The sequence below is a fragment of the Tachysurus fulvidraco genome, chromosome 13 (assembly GCF_022655615.1).
Source record: "Tachysurus fulvidraco isolate hzauxx_2018 chromosome 13, HZAU_PFXX_2.0, whole genome shotgun sequence".
NCBI classification, from domain to species: Eukaryota; Metazoa; Chordata; class Actinopteri; order Siluriformes; family Bagridae; genus Tachysurus; species Tachysurus fulvidraco.
The window spans coordinates 9,864,533-9,876,680 of record NC_062530.1 but is presented as its reverse complement, the minus strand read 5'-3'; the positions used below and the strand labels follow the sequence as shown (position 1 = coordinate 9,876,680).

The following is a 12,148-nucleotide window of genomic DNA, read 5'->3' as shown; positions in this document are numbered from 1 at the left end:
GAAAATCTATCTTTATTTTACCTCAGCAAATGGGCTGTATGCTTGTAAGGAGGTCAAATGCTGAGGGCTTTACACTAGTGATGCAGTGCAGGTGGGGGGATGGGATCCTCTTCACTGCTCTGATTCCAATGAAAAGGAGCAGCAGATGGGGATCTGCAGGACACCTGAACAAGAGCACCGGACTAACCAATCAGCACACGCCTGCTCACCTGCGCTCTATAATACACAAGACTTCCGCAGCCAAACCTGTAAAGCTGCTTTCTACTGCTAGGTCCGCTGTGTCAAAAAGGTCCAGCTGAAGTAACAACACTACAAACACTGTGTATTAGATTTCACTCTCAGTCAAGCGACAGTTTCAACAACAGCAGGTAAACATGTATAGCTAAATGAATAAATAAATATTTTCATACCTTTAATGAGATATAGCAACCAACAGAAATGGTTAAAAAAAAATAAAAATAAAATAAGAAAAACAAAAAAAAGACAATTACCTGCTTGCATAAGTACGTTAGAACTAATACTTTCTTAAAGCACATTTTGCTCATAATACAACACTCAATCTTTATAGGTAAAAGTCTATCAACTTGGCACATCCTTATTTTGCAATTTGATTTTGCTTTTCCTTACAGAAATGCTTCAGGTAAATCACATTGTGGTTGTGTACAGCCATGTTCTAGACATTTCTACAGGCTTCTAATCAGGGCAGGGACCGGGCTATTCCAAAACATTGATCATCATCTAATCCTTAAAGGAAAGCGTCAGAAGATTTGTGCTTCGGGGCCATTATGGCCCTGGAAGGCGATACTATTGTTCATGTTCAGTTGTCTAATAGAGGCCTGCAAATTTCGCATCAAAATAGATCAGTGTTTGAGCCATTCATATAAACAGCTGAACATACGCAGCCACATAAAACGATGCTACCACCATTACGCTTCACCATATGTATGGTGTTCTGCGGTTCTGTGCCAAACAGCTCTTTTAAAATTATCCTTACATTTCTACCACAGCCCGTTTTACAACATGGTTTGAGGTGATTAACAGGAGCTTGTTTTATGTGAGATATGGCATCCACCCAGCCACATTACCCCATTGCCAAGCCATATGAAGACCACAATAGACTGCTGTGATGTACAGGGAGTGACCAGTACATGCCAAACATTGTAGCAGCTCCTTTCAGCCTTGCTGATAAGTTTTTGGGGTTTTTTTCCCTTTCAGCAACTTCGAAGGGACATCCTGTTCATGGTGATGTCACCGCGCTACTCCATTTTCTCCACTTGATGATGTTGATGCTGATGGCCTTCCTGGTGCTCTGATGTTTTGGAAATTATTTTATAGCCCTCTCCTGATTGATAGCTTTCAACATGCTTTATAAGCTCTTTGCGAACCATGGCTTCAGCAGCCAAATAAAACCGGTGTCACAATACTCCTTCAGAAACAGCTGATCACAATCATTTCATCGATAACGGTTGTGTGATAATTAATTTTGAATACGAGTTTCTTTAGTTCTTTTATTCATTTTTTTTTTATACTATTTGTTGGTCACCTGAAATTTTGTTGCTTTCTATAATAAGACACAAAGTCTTGGTTTCGTTTTTACACCAGACACCATAAAGGTACCGCCTTTCTCCAGCTCACAGAGTGAACACCTTCAGCGTAACTGAGTGTCAGGAGGGCAACAAATCAAACCATTAGCATGAGCTGCTTGTATGTTCACCTCTGCACTGCAGGGAACGAATGAAACCCGCTGGGGCGTGCTGTTATAGGAAACTAATCACCTCATTCAAAAAAATTTATTTAAATAAATCCTCTGAACAGAGATTTAGGTTGATGGTATCCTAAGTCTGTACCTTAGTGAACCAGTGTTAATGTATTTATCAATAGTGACTTAAAAGCACATTTACACGTCACTCTGGATAAAGGCATCTGCCAAATGCGGCAAATATAAATGTAATATAATCTGTAACAGAGCGAGTATGATCATGATGCCAAACTGCAACATTGATTCCTAGAACAGCAAATCGCTTATAGCACAAAACTATATTAAAGGATGTTTCAATAAGCGTCATTTCTGTTTTCCGAAAGTTTTTATATAAAAAGGTTATTTTTCCTCATACAAAACAAATTACAGTGCTAATGTAAACAAAGCTTTTTTTTTTTAACAAAGCTACACTAAAAAAAAGAAATAAAAGATCCTAAATACAGAAATACTGCTTGTTTCATTGTTTAAAGATTCTCCAGCATCTAATTACATAATGTTTAGGTTTTTAGGGTGTTTAGGCCAAATAACACTATGCTGCACACCCTGGACTGATGTGGGGCTAGTCTGGGGGCGATCCTTATAATCACAGGTTATTCCGTACGTCAGTTTTGTTAAGGGCCTATTACATAGGTTTGCAGAGATTTTGGGGGGTCTGAAGAACACAGGTTTTGGGATGCACAACATCGTGTCATCGTGCAGGAACACCTGCAAACAAAAAACACAAAGCCGTTCTTGTACAAGACGATGTTTGGAAAAGCTTGGCTTGAGGTGTGGGTTATGCACCACTGCAAATCACCTCATTACAGAGCCCCAGTCCTCTTAAAGTCTGCTTTTATAGCTCAATAATCATGAGAACAGTTGTGCATTCGATCACAGCTATTAAGACTCAAATGTGTTGAGGTTATACCGTTATACATGTCCAGATAAAAACAAGAGCTCGTTTTCTTTGCAATGCGAAAGTCTAGAATGACTAATACTAATACAGAAGAGCTGTAACGTTTCCCTTTTTCAGACCACACTGTTAGGAAGAAAAAAGCGGAAGTGTAATCCAAAAGAAAAAGGGAAAAAAATTAAATAAAAAAACATTTCGTATAACAGGTTGTGTTGACATCTTGCACCAAATCTGAACTTAAATGTGATGCTTTCAGTTTCTTAGCTATTCGTTTTTCTTTTCTTTTCCCATTGTACATAATTAAAAAAAGAAGGAAAAAAGCTGAAGGGTGTGTACAGCACATATAAAACTCTTTCATTCATTGGTCAGGAATATGATGACAGGAAAAAGTAAACAAACCTTTGCCAAAGGCATACAGAAGCACAGAGAACAGTCACACTCAGTAGATTATGAGAAAATGATAGAATTTTGTTCTCTTTCTGTTAAGCAGAACAGAGGGATCTCAGGAACATTACTGCAGAACGTCGGCTCTGTCCTTCAGTTCTGGAGCTCAGTCAAGCTGCTTGCAAAAAAGAGCGCATGCTCTAGGGTTCAGGTAGAACCGGACAAAGAATGCCTCACCTTCCTCAGGTGCTCCAAGACCGGTTGTTTTGGTCCGCACCCGTGTGTGATTTCTGTGTTCTCAGCTACCTATGAAAAGTGTACGAGTTAACTTTACCATTCAATAACTGGCACGTCGAAACCAAAACATATGTACACACTCTTTTGGCAAAAATCTAAATAATAACTCAATTAAAAAAATAAAAATAGAAAAAGATATTTGTCTAGTCAGTTGAAGACACGCCGTCACATGGTTGCGATACTTCCTACAGTATTTATATTCTGACTGAGTTGTGTTCATTTTCGAGAACGTGCACGAGCCACAAGCAGAACAATCACTGAATACAGTACTATTCAATAGTGCTTGAATAATTTACACAAACTGCTAATTGTTTATGATACACCACACCCCCTGTCAAACCAAACCAACTGACAGTAGATTGAACCATGGAGAACAGCAGAAAGTTTCCTTTGCTAACTGTGTAAGGCTTTATCTCTGTCGCCTTCACCCTGGTGACTTGAATGAGAACGATATCCTGATGAAGAGATGCCGTGTTTTTGGAGTCGTGCGTGTAGGGGCTGAAGTCAGTCAGCTGTGCGTATGGTGCTGGAGAGTCACAGGGTTGTCGCACGAGATGTGCAATTTAAATTCTCAGATAAAGTATGACTGACTGATGGAGACGCCCTGCCATTCCTTAGAGACGGAACAAAATCCACGATTACATTCCGTTCACCCGTGCAGCTACTTGCAGCAATAAAGTGACGGAAAATAGAGAGTTGCCATCTTCTGGCGACAGCGACCATCAGGGACTAGATGTGGATGTGTCTAGCAATGCGTTAAATTTGAAAAAAGTTCAACTTTGCAGAAATATGCGGCGACGGGAATAAAGACAGTCTGTGGTCCGTGGCAAAAACAGACTCTTCTTATTCATTTGTATATAGTAGGATGCAGATATACGCTGCTGAATATTATATACAAAAATACCACAGAGACACGTTATTACTATGGCATTATTACCTACAAGCCACTTTCTAGTACAGTGACTGGTGAATTAACAGTGATACAATTGGTGTTGGTGTGAATGTGAGTGTGTGTGTGTGTGGGGGGAATCAACATTTCACTTAACTGCCCAGAGGTGGTAAAAAAAAAAAAAAAAAAAAAAATCTACCATGAGAAAAAATGAAAAAAAATCGACATAAATACCACCTTTTCCAAATGAAGAAAGACACACCCCCAGAGGTGGGACATACGGTTTAGATAAGCTTTCATTGGACGAACGCAGGACCGGTACAGTATGAGTCATTAAAATTCTATGGTGCAGATACTGATAAGAGAAACACCTAAAAGACTATTCAATTTAATTTCAAAAGCTACACAATATTATTTTAGATGTTTATAAAACAAAGTTGACGTTTACCTTTGTAGCACTGTTGTGGGTTTTTCAGCCAGTGTTTGAAAGTTGAATTCAGATCTAAACACCAGACCCTTCAAAATCACCAGTTTGGAGTTTTAACACCGTTTCAGTTGCAGGTTTTTCTCCTCCGATCCATCCAAAAACACCCAGAATCCATCCAAAAAAACAGTACAAGGGCCTCAATCCCTCCAGAGTGACATTATTTATTCTCCCAAAATGCTAAACTAGTTAACTAGCAGCTTTAAGAACAACACATAACTCACTCGATTAAAAAAAAAACTTTAACATGAATTAAAAACAAGCTTTATATTATCTGTGCTCTAAAATAAAATAAAATAAAAACAACATTCTCGCTTATATAAATATGGTTTATAAAAGAAAAAAGAAAAAGAAATGCATGAACACAATGTTATCACAAAGCTAAATTAGCACCAGTGTTAGCTCCAAGTTTAGCCAGCTCGCTAGCTACCGTTAAAGCCAGACCAAAACACCGGGTTTGGGCCTTTTAAAGTCTCTCTCCCACTTAGAGATCAATAAAAGTGGGACTTAAGGCGCAGAAAATCGCAAAGAAAACGTCAAAATCTGAAATATAGAAACATCCAATTTCTAAATCCTACAGTTTGTTAACAGGCTCCTGAGCCACATCACTGAAGCCGTCCGAAGGAAGAAAAGCAGCTTGGTGTAATGATCCAAAAGGAAACGTCGGGGGAAAGGATGACTAAAAACTGTACAAAAATCCCAGCTGAACAAGAAACAACGCTTTCCATTAAACGAATTCGTTTCGGGTGGAGTTTTTGACGTTAAATCCGATATGTGATGGATGAAATGTGCGAGTTTTGTCACTTTAAAAACTGGATGTTGGCCCCCTTTTTCCCGGTCGGTGTTCTTGTTATCTCCAGCAGGGTTGCCAGATATGTGGCTAGTCAGTTTCCACTCAGTCGTGGCTACGTCACACTGCTACCGGAAGTCCGAAAGTGAACTTCTACGGATTTTTTACTATTATTATTATTATTATTATTATTATTATTATTATTATTATTATTATTATTATTATTATTATTATTTATTTTTGTTATTTTTTATATTCAGCAAGGACCTATTTGTCCTTGCTGAATATCTCATTCCAGAATTTATATTATTATAAATGTATATTTATAACAACAACAACAACATCAACAATAATAATAATAATAATAATATATTTTTATACTAATAATTATTATTTTTTTTGTTTTTTTTTATTCAACAAGCACCTATTTGTCCCTGCTGAATATTTCATTCCACAATTTATGCTATTATTATTATTATTATTATTATTATTATTATTATTATTATTATTATTATTATTTATTTTTGTTATTTTTTATATTCAACAAGGACCTATTTGTCCTTGCTGAATATCTCATTCCAGAATTTATATTATTATAAATTTATATTTATAACAACAACAATAATAATAATAATAATAATAATATATTTATATACTAATAATTATTATTTATTTTTGTTTTTTTTATTCAACAAGGACCTATTTGTCCCTGCTGAATATTTCATTCCACAATTTATGCTATTATTATTATTATTTTTTTTTTTTAATTGTTTTATTTTTTTTTGTTATTTATTTTATATTTTTTATCATTCCAGAATTTATATTATTTATATTATTATATATATTATATTATTATTATTATTTATTTATATATATTTTTATATTTTATATCATTCCAGAATTTATATTATTATATATTATTGTATAGGTGAATTATATAGGTGAATTTAGCTCACCTTTGCTGTGTGTATGAATGTGTTTAATGGAACACATGACAGTGTTTTACTAAATAAATAAAGTCTAGGCTGTTTCCCAGTCTATAGCAAATGACATCAAGTGTGACACAATGTGACACCACTAACTTTAGCAGAATACAGTGAATTTGTGAATAAATTCCACAAACTTGGAATAATTGTTTTTCTCATCCATCGTCGGCTGTCGGTAGCCAGGCCACTCTTCATTTATGATGTTTCCAACAATCCACACTTCACTTTTTCAGTTCAATCTGAAAGCACATCACCCAATTTCTTAAAATGCATCAAATAACATATATGTAATTTGCAAATTGGGATGCAGCTCTCCACAAGGCTTTCCACAAGCATTTGGAGCATGGCTGTGTGGGTTTGTGTTTATTCATCCACAAAAGTATTAATGAAGTCAGGTACTGTTTTTGGGTGAGGAGGCCTGGAGTGCAGTCAGTCTTCCAGTTCATCCCCAAGGTGTTCAGTTGTGTTAAGGTTAGGGCCCTGTGCAAGAAACTTGAGTTCTTCAACTCCAACCTTTGCAAACCGTGTCTTCACGGATGTAGCTTCTTGCACAGGGACATTGTCATGCTGGAACATGTTTGAGCCTCTTACTTCCAAGGAGGAAATGCTACAGCCAAAGACAATTGTGGAGCAGGAGTTCACATCGTGTACCATGGTGGTGTGATAGGTTACTACTCCAAAGTGAAATATTTTCCCATAACAGCTTGTCCTGGAGTGTCTTAATCCTCTTACACACAGGAATTTGTCTGTTTCTATTCTATTTACCAGAAATTATGCTCTTTAACCACATATAGTCATGTTTTAAAGCAGTTCTTTAGTTCTCTCTCCATTATTGCTTTTTGTCTTTCTTAGAGTTGACAAGACAAAAAAGAGAAGTTCTCCAAACAGAAAGGTTTAAGATATAAACAGTTTGATGCTTTATTAAATATGTTTTTACTAAAAAAAAAAAGTCAGTGTATGTGGATCATCTAGTTTACAATGAATGAATGTCAACAAATGAGCTGAAAAAGCACATCTATAATACATATATATGTATTATAAATGTATTATATAATAAATATAATAAACAGTTATTACCTGTATTATATATATTATATATTATATAATATATATTACCTATGTTTTTTTATTATTATTATTTTCGTTTAAAAGTTATCAATTGCTCTTATAAACAGTTGCATTTGTGTCTGGCATATACTCTTGTTGCAGCATTGAGCCCCTACCCTTGAATACACTATATGGCCAAAAGTATTTGATTACCTTTACATAAGAGACTCCCATATGTGATTCTTCCCCACAAAAAGTTGAAACGGTACAAAGATAGATGTCTTTATATGCTGACTTAGAAGCCCAAACATGTTCCAGTATGACAATGCACCTGTGCATAAAGCATAAAAACATACAGGTTTTTAATTAAGAACTAGAGTGTCCTGAACAAAGCCCTGAACTCAACCCTACTGAACACCATTGGGATGAAATGGAACACCTCACCCACATTATAATAACAGAAAAAATTGACTGCATCTAAAACTGGATACTAATCCAGCATATATGTGAGTGATAGTCAGGTGTCCACAAGCTATTGGCCATTTAGCGTGCTGTACGTGCGTTTTATCTCAGCAAGAACGTAAAAAGTCTGGCATCCCATGAATGCTTATCAAAATGTCTGATTAGGTCTAATGTGATTAAAACTGTTCTCCTCAACTGCTTTGAGATGAGCTGACATCTGATATTCACTGCTGAGAGTGTCTTCAAAAAAAAAAAAGTTTTAACCTCATAGCAAACTTCATTTTACAAATATAGCAATAAGATGTTACTTGTTCTGTATCGACTGTTTACAAGTTAGCATCTTCTAGGCAGCAAAGTGATATATAGACTTATTATTATTATTATTATTATTAGTAGTAGTAGTAGTAGTAGTAGTAGTAGTAGTAGTAGTAGTAGAATTAGTATTTCTAAAATCTTATTTGATTTTAATGCAAGTATTCACTAAAACAGTTCCTATTATTAACCATGTGAATGAAAACTGCGCACAATCTGGCAACCCCGACCTCAAGTTTCCTGCTGGTCTGAAACGTGATGACGTCATCCCCAGGCCCTTATGGGACGTGCGGAAAAGGAGAAATGCCCCGCCCACAAGAGCAATCTGAACTCTTATTTATCATCAGCACTAATGTAAACACACTTAACCGTTATCCCCAGATTGTACGTGAGATCAGTTGTTTTTGTACAACTTAAATGAAAGACACGAAAGTAGTTCTTGTTAGAAATGGATTTTCTTGTCATGTTGGTTGCAGGTTTATCTGTAATGTTTCAGCAGATAAACATATCTATATGGTATATAATGACTGAGTGTAATAATATACTTCGTCTGTTGCTTTGTGTTTTGTTGCCCCCCTATTCCCCCAACACCCCCCATTCCCCATAACAACCCCCCTCCCTTATTCTACGAACACAGCAAAAATTCATTTCTTATCTGATGGCAAAAGTATATGTACCTATAAACTGGCAACGGTGTCGATTTAAAACATGTTCATAGTATAACATATTTCATACAAATCTGAAAAGTAAAAAAAAACTCAGATTCAGGTACCAAGACATGTAGAGAGGCCTTTGGTGAAAAGATCAACTTGTTTATCAGACAATATAAAATGTTTAATCTTTTTAACTGCAGACAAAATAAAAACATTTAATTATTTATTTGTTTGTACAATAAAAGCGTTATTTAAACATTTTAAAAGCCCGCCATCTAGTGGGCACACATGTAACTAGCAATTATTTATTTATGTTTGCAATAAAAAAAGGCTGATATTGATTTATACATTATAGCAATTGAAATACTACTACTACTACTACTACTACTACTACTACTACTACTTCTACTACTACTACTATTATTATTACTAATACTTATACTACTTTTACTACTTATACTATATTACTAATAATTACAATAAATAACTGTCATCATGATAACCATCATTGTCTTCATCATCATCATCATCATCATCATCATCATCATCATCATCATCATCATCATCATCCTAAATCTTATTAAACTCATTATGATCATCCATCTTCATAAAACAACACTGGTCAGTTTTCTCCCCATTTTCTACCAAAACTGGTTAAAGAATATCATCCAAGTTTTAAATAAAATTGAAAAACTTAACTCCCTGAAATTGGAAGAATTAAGAAATCTTTTTTGTTTCACTGGAGTATCCAAATCGTTAACGTTAGTATACAGTTTTATAGTTTTTTTGTTTTTCATCGTACAGGTCACCCCAATCCCAAAATCATCATTTAGGCACCAAATTCCCACCCATGGAGTATGTTTTGTCTCAGTACTCAAAACTGTCATTAATCTAAACCCCTGAGCCATAAACAAAGAATCTGTACCATATTTAATCCTCAGCAAAATAAACAAAAGGCTAATAATAGATTCAGCTCATTTTTGGTCTATTCTGGATAGAAATTACAAACCAAGCTCGATGGTTTTGCCATACAGAGCTGTAATTAATGCTCTTACCAGCAAAGACCTCAAATTTCATGCTTGTACTTTAAAATTGAGAATGAGAATGAAAATGAAAATAAGAAGCTCATTTATCATTAAGTCTAATCTTTATGCTTAGTGTCATGTCATGGGGTGGAAGGGAGCAGCAATGCAGGATTTTCTATTATTTACAGTATTTAACAAACTATTACTAGGAACTGAGAACAAAAGAAAGCAAATACAAACACTGATGTACAGAGATATTCAAAAACTCAGGGCTGGGTCCAAAAATACAGGATAAAAACAGAAGCTAGACAAAGACTGTCACAGCAACACCACCAGTCATGGCAAATTAAACCCAGCTATATAGCAGAAGGGCTCAAGGCTTCACAAATATCCAAGCCACCAAGTCCATAGGACAAAAACATAGTTGGAGTTTAGGTTTAAGGTCTGAAGTGTCTAAAATAATCAAAATCGCAAACCCAGAGAGAATACAAATGGCAAAACACAGGAAAAACTCAAACTCCACGTAAACTGCACACCATGGTCTGAGTCAATGTCCTCACTTAGGCCATATAGCTTGAAAAGAATCCCTCTGCAGTTCCCATGGCTTTGGGTAAGCTATTGACCAATATAGTGGTTTAGCCCTGCAAGTTGGGTAGGTCGGTCAAAGAATCCATTTATATGTGGCACCACAGATGTTGGGGTGTGTCCAATGGCACAAGGAGTCCAGTGGGCAATTGGTGTAGGGTGCATGACAGGAGTCAACAAAAACTTTGATGTCAGATTGACGAAGGCCACCAGAAGCCGTTCTGGGCAAGTGTGCTGTTTCGATGAATCCATGGGTGACCTGAGCTGGGGTTCTCAGTGATCCATTGAATGATGAGAAACCTACTGTTTGATGGGAGGAAACTCTTGGGGAAGGCTCTGTCTATTGATGATGACTGATGGGGGAATCATGGCTTCAGAGTAGGAATAAACTTTACAGAGGTCATGATATCTGGAGTGAGCATGTGCTTTGCTGTTCTTAGGGCGGAAAGTTGACAGTAAATTGGAAACAAGTGAAAAACAGTGGAAACTCCAGGAAACATTGCAGCTCCTTTATAGTGGAGGGTACAGGCCAGCCTGTTACTGCTTGAAACTTGCTCGCACAGGACAGTGCATACATGGCTGACATGAATTTATTGAGTTTTTGAGTAGATTATGTTATGTTAGATTATGTGGGCAATTATACAATGATTCAGTAGGTTCCTTAATATATCATTGATGAAGAATAGGAAGACAGCTAGCACATGGGTTAGGGCATATGGCATTACCAAGTATTCATAGTGACCTCTTGTCATGACAAATGCTGTCACTCGTCCCTTCCCTTATTCGTATCAGGTTATAGGTGCTCCATAAATCCAATTTGGTGAATAGTTAGGCCATTAATAATTCCAAAACATACAAGACCAATAGGAGAGGGTAAGATTACCAGATGGTGACAGAGTTCAATCTGATAGTCAATACATGGACATAGGCTGCCATCTTACTTTTCCACAAAGAAAAACCCCGCCACAGTCAGGGGACGTTATACATTAACAAACAGCTCGGTAAGGCAGCAGAACTGGCAATAAACAATAGCAAGAGCATTGTTTATATATATCCCACACTGTGCAAAGAGATTTGGTGCCCCAGAAGTGCTTATTTCAGGCAATGGCTCCCTCTGGTAATGTGGAGGGGGAAGTGCGGGGGGAACTGTTACATCTATCTGTGTTAAAGATTTTGCACATTATTTGATTATCCAAATATAAAGCCTTGTTAATTCCTGAAGAAGCTCCTTTAAATATATCATTAATCATGATAGTAATATATTAAATAATACATGGCTGCTCACACTTCCCTAAAGAAAAATTAATTATTGCCCACGCAAACTTGGATTGTACTATCTAATGAAAAACAGTTATAAATTATTCCTTTTATTCCAATTTTCTGTATTCCAATATACTTCCTTCCATATCATATCATATCATATGTATTCTCAACAATTCTCAAATAAAATAAAACACTAACCCCTCTTCCATTGCTATAGCTTCCTTGACATCGATTTCCAGCTTAATTAATGAATCCAATATTGATCTGAAACCATTTTGATAAGGGGCTTACAATCACTTACATTCCAATACATAATACAG

The 12,148-nt window shown here is 36.1% G+C and overlaps 1 protein-coding gene across 24 annotated transcripts in view; it reads right to left on the bottom strand.

The window, feature by feature from the left end:
• The window catches only part of ppfia1 (PTPRF interacting protein alpha 1), a 68,437-nt gene extending 62,844 nt beyond the window's left edge, over positions 1-5,593 (bottom strand). For 22 of the 24 annotated variants that reach the window (XM_047822205.1, XM_047822206.1, XM_047822213.1 and 19 more), the window contains exon 1: positions 3,273-3,341. The gene's annotated coding sequence lies outside the window, so the exon portion shown is untranslated. Of the gene's footprint in view, positions 1-3,272; positions 3,342-4,669 lie in introns of those variants that run through there. The other 2 variants (XM_047822221.1, XM_047822220.1) reach the window with 2 other exon arrangements.
• Between the last annotated feature and the right edge of the window lie 6,555 nt (positions 5,594-12,148).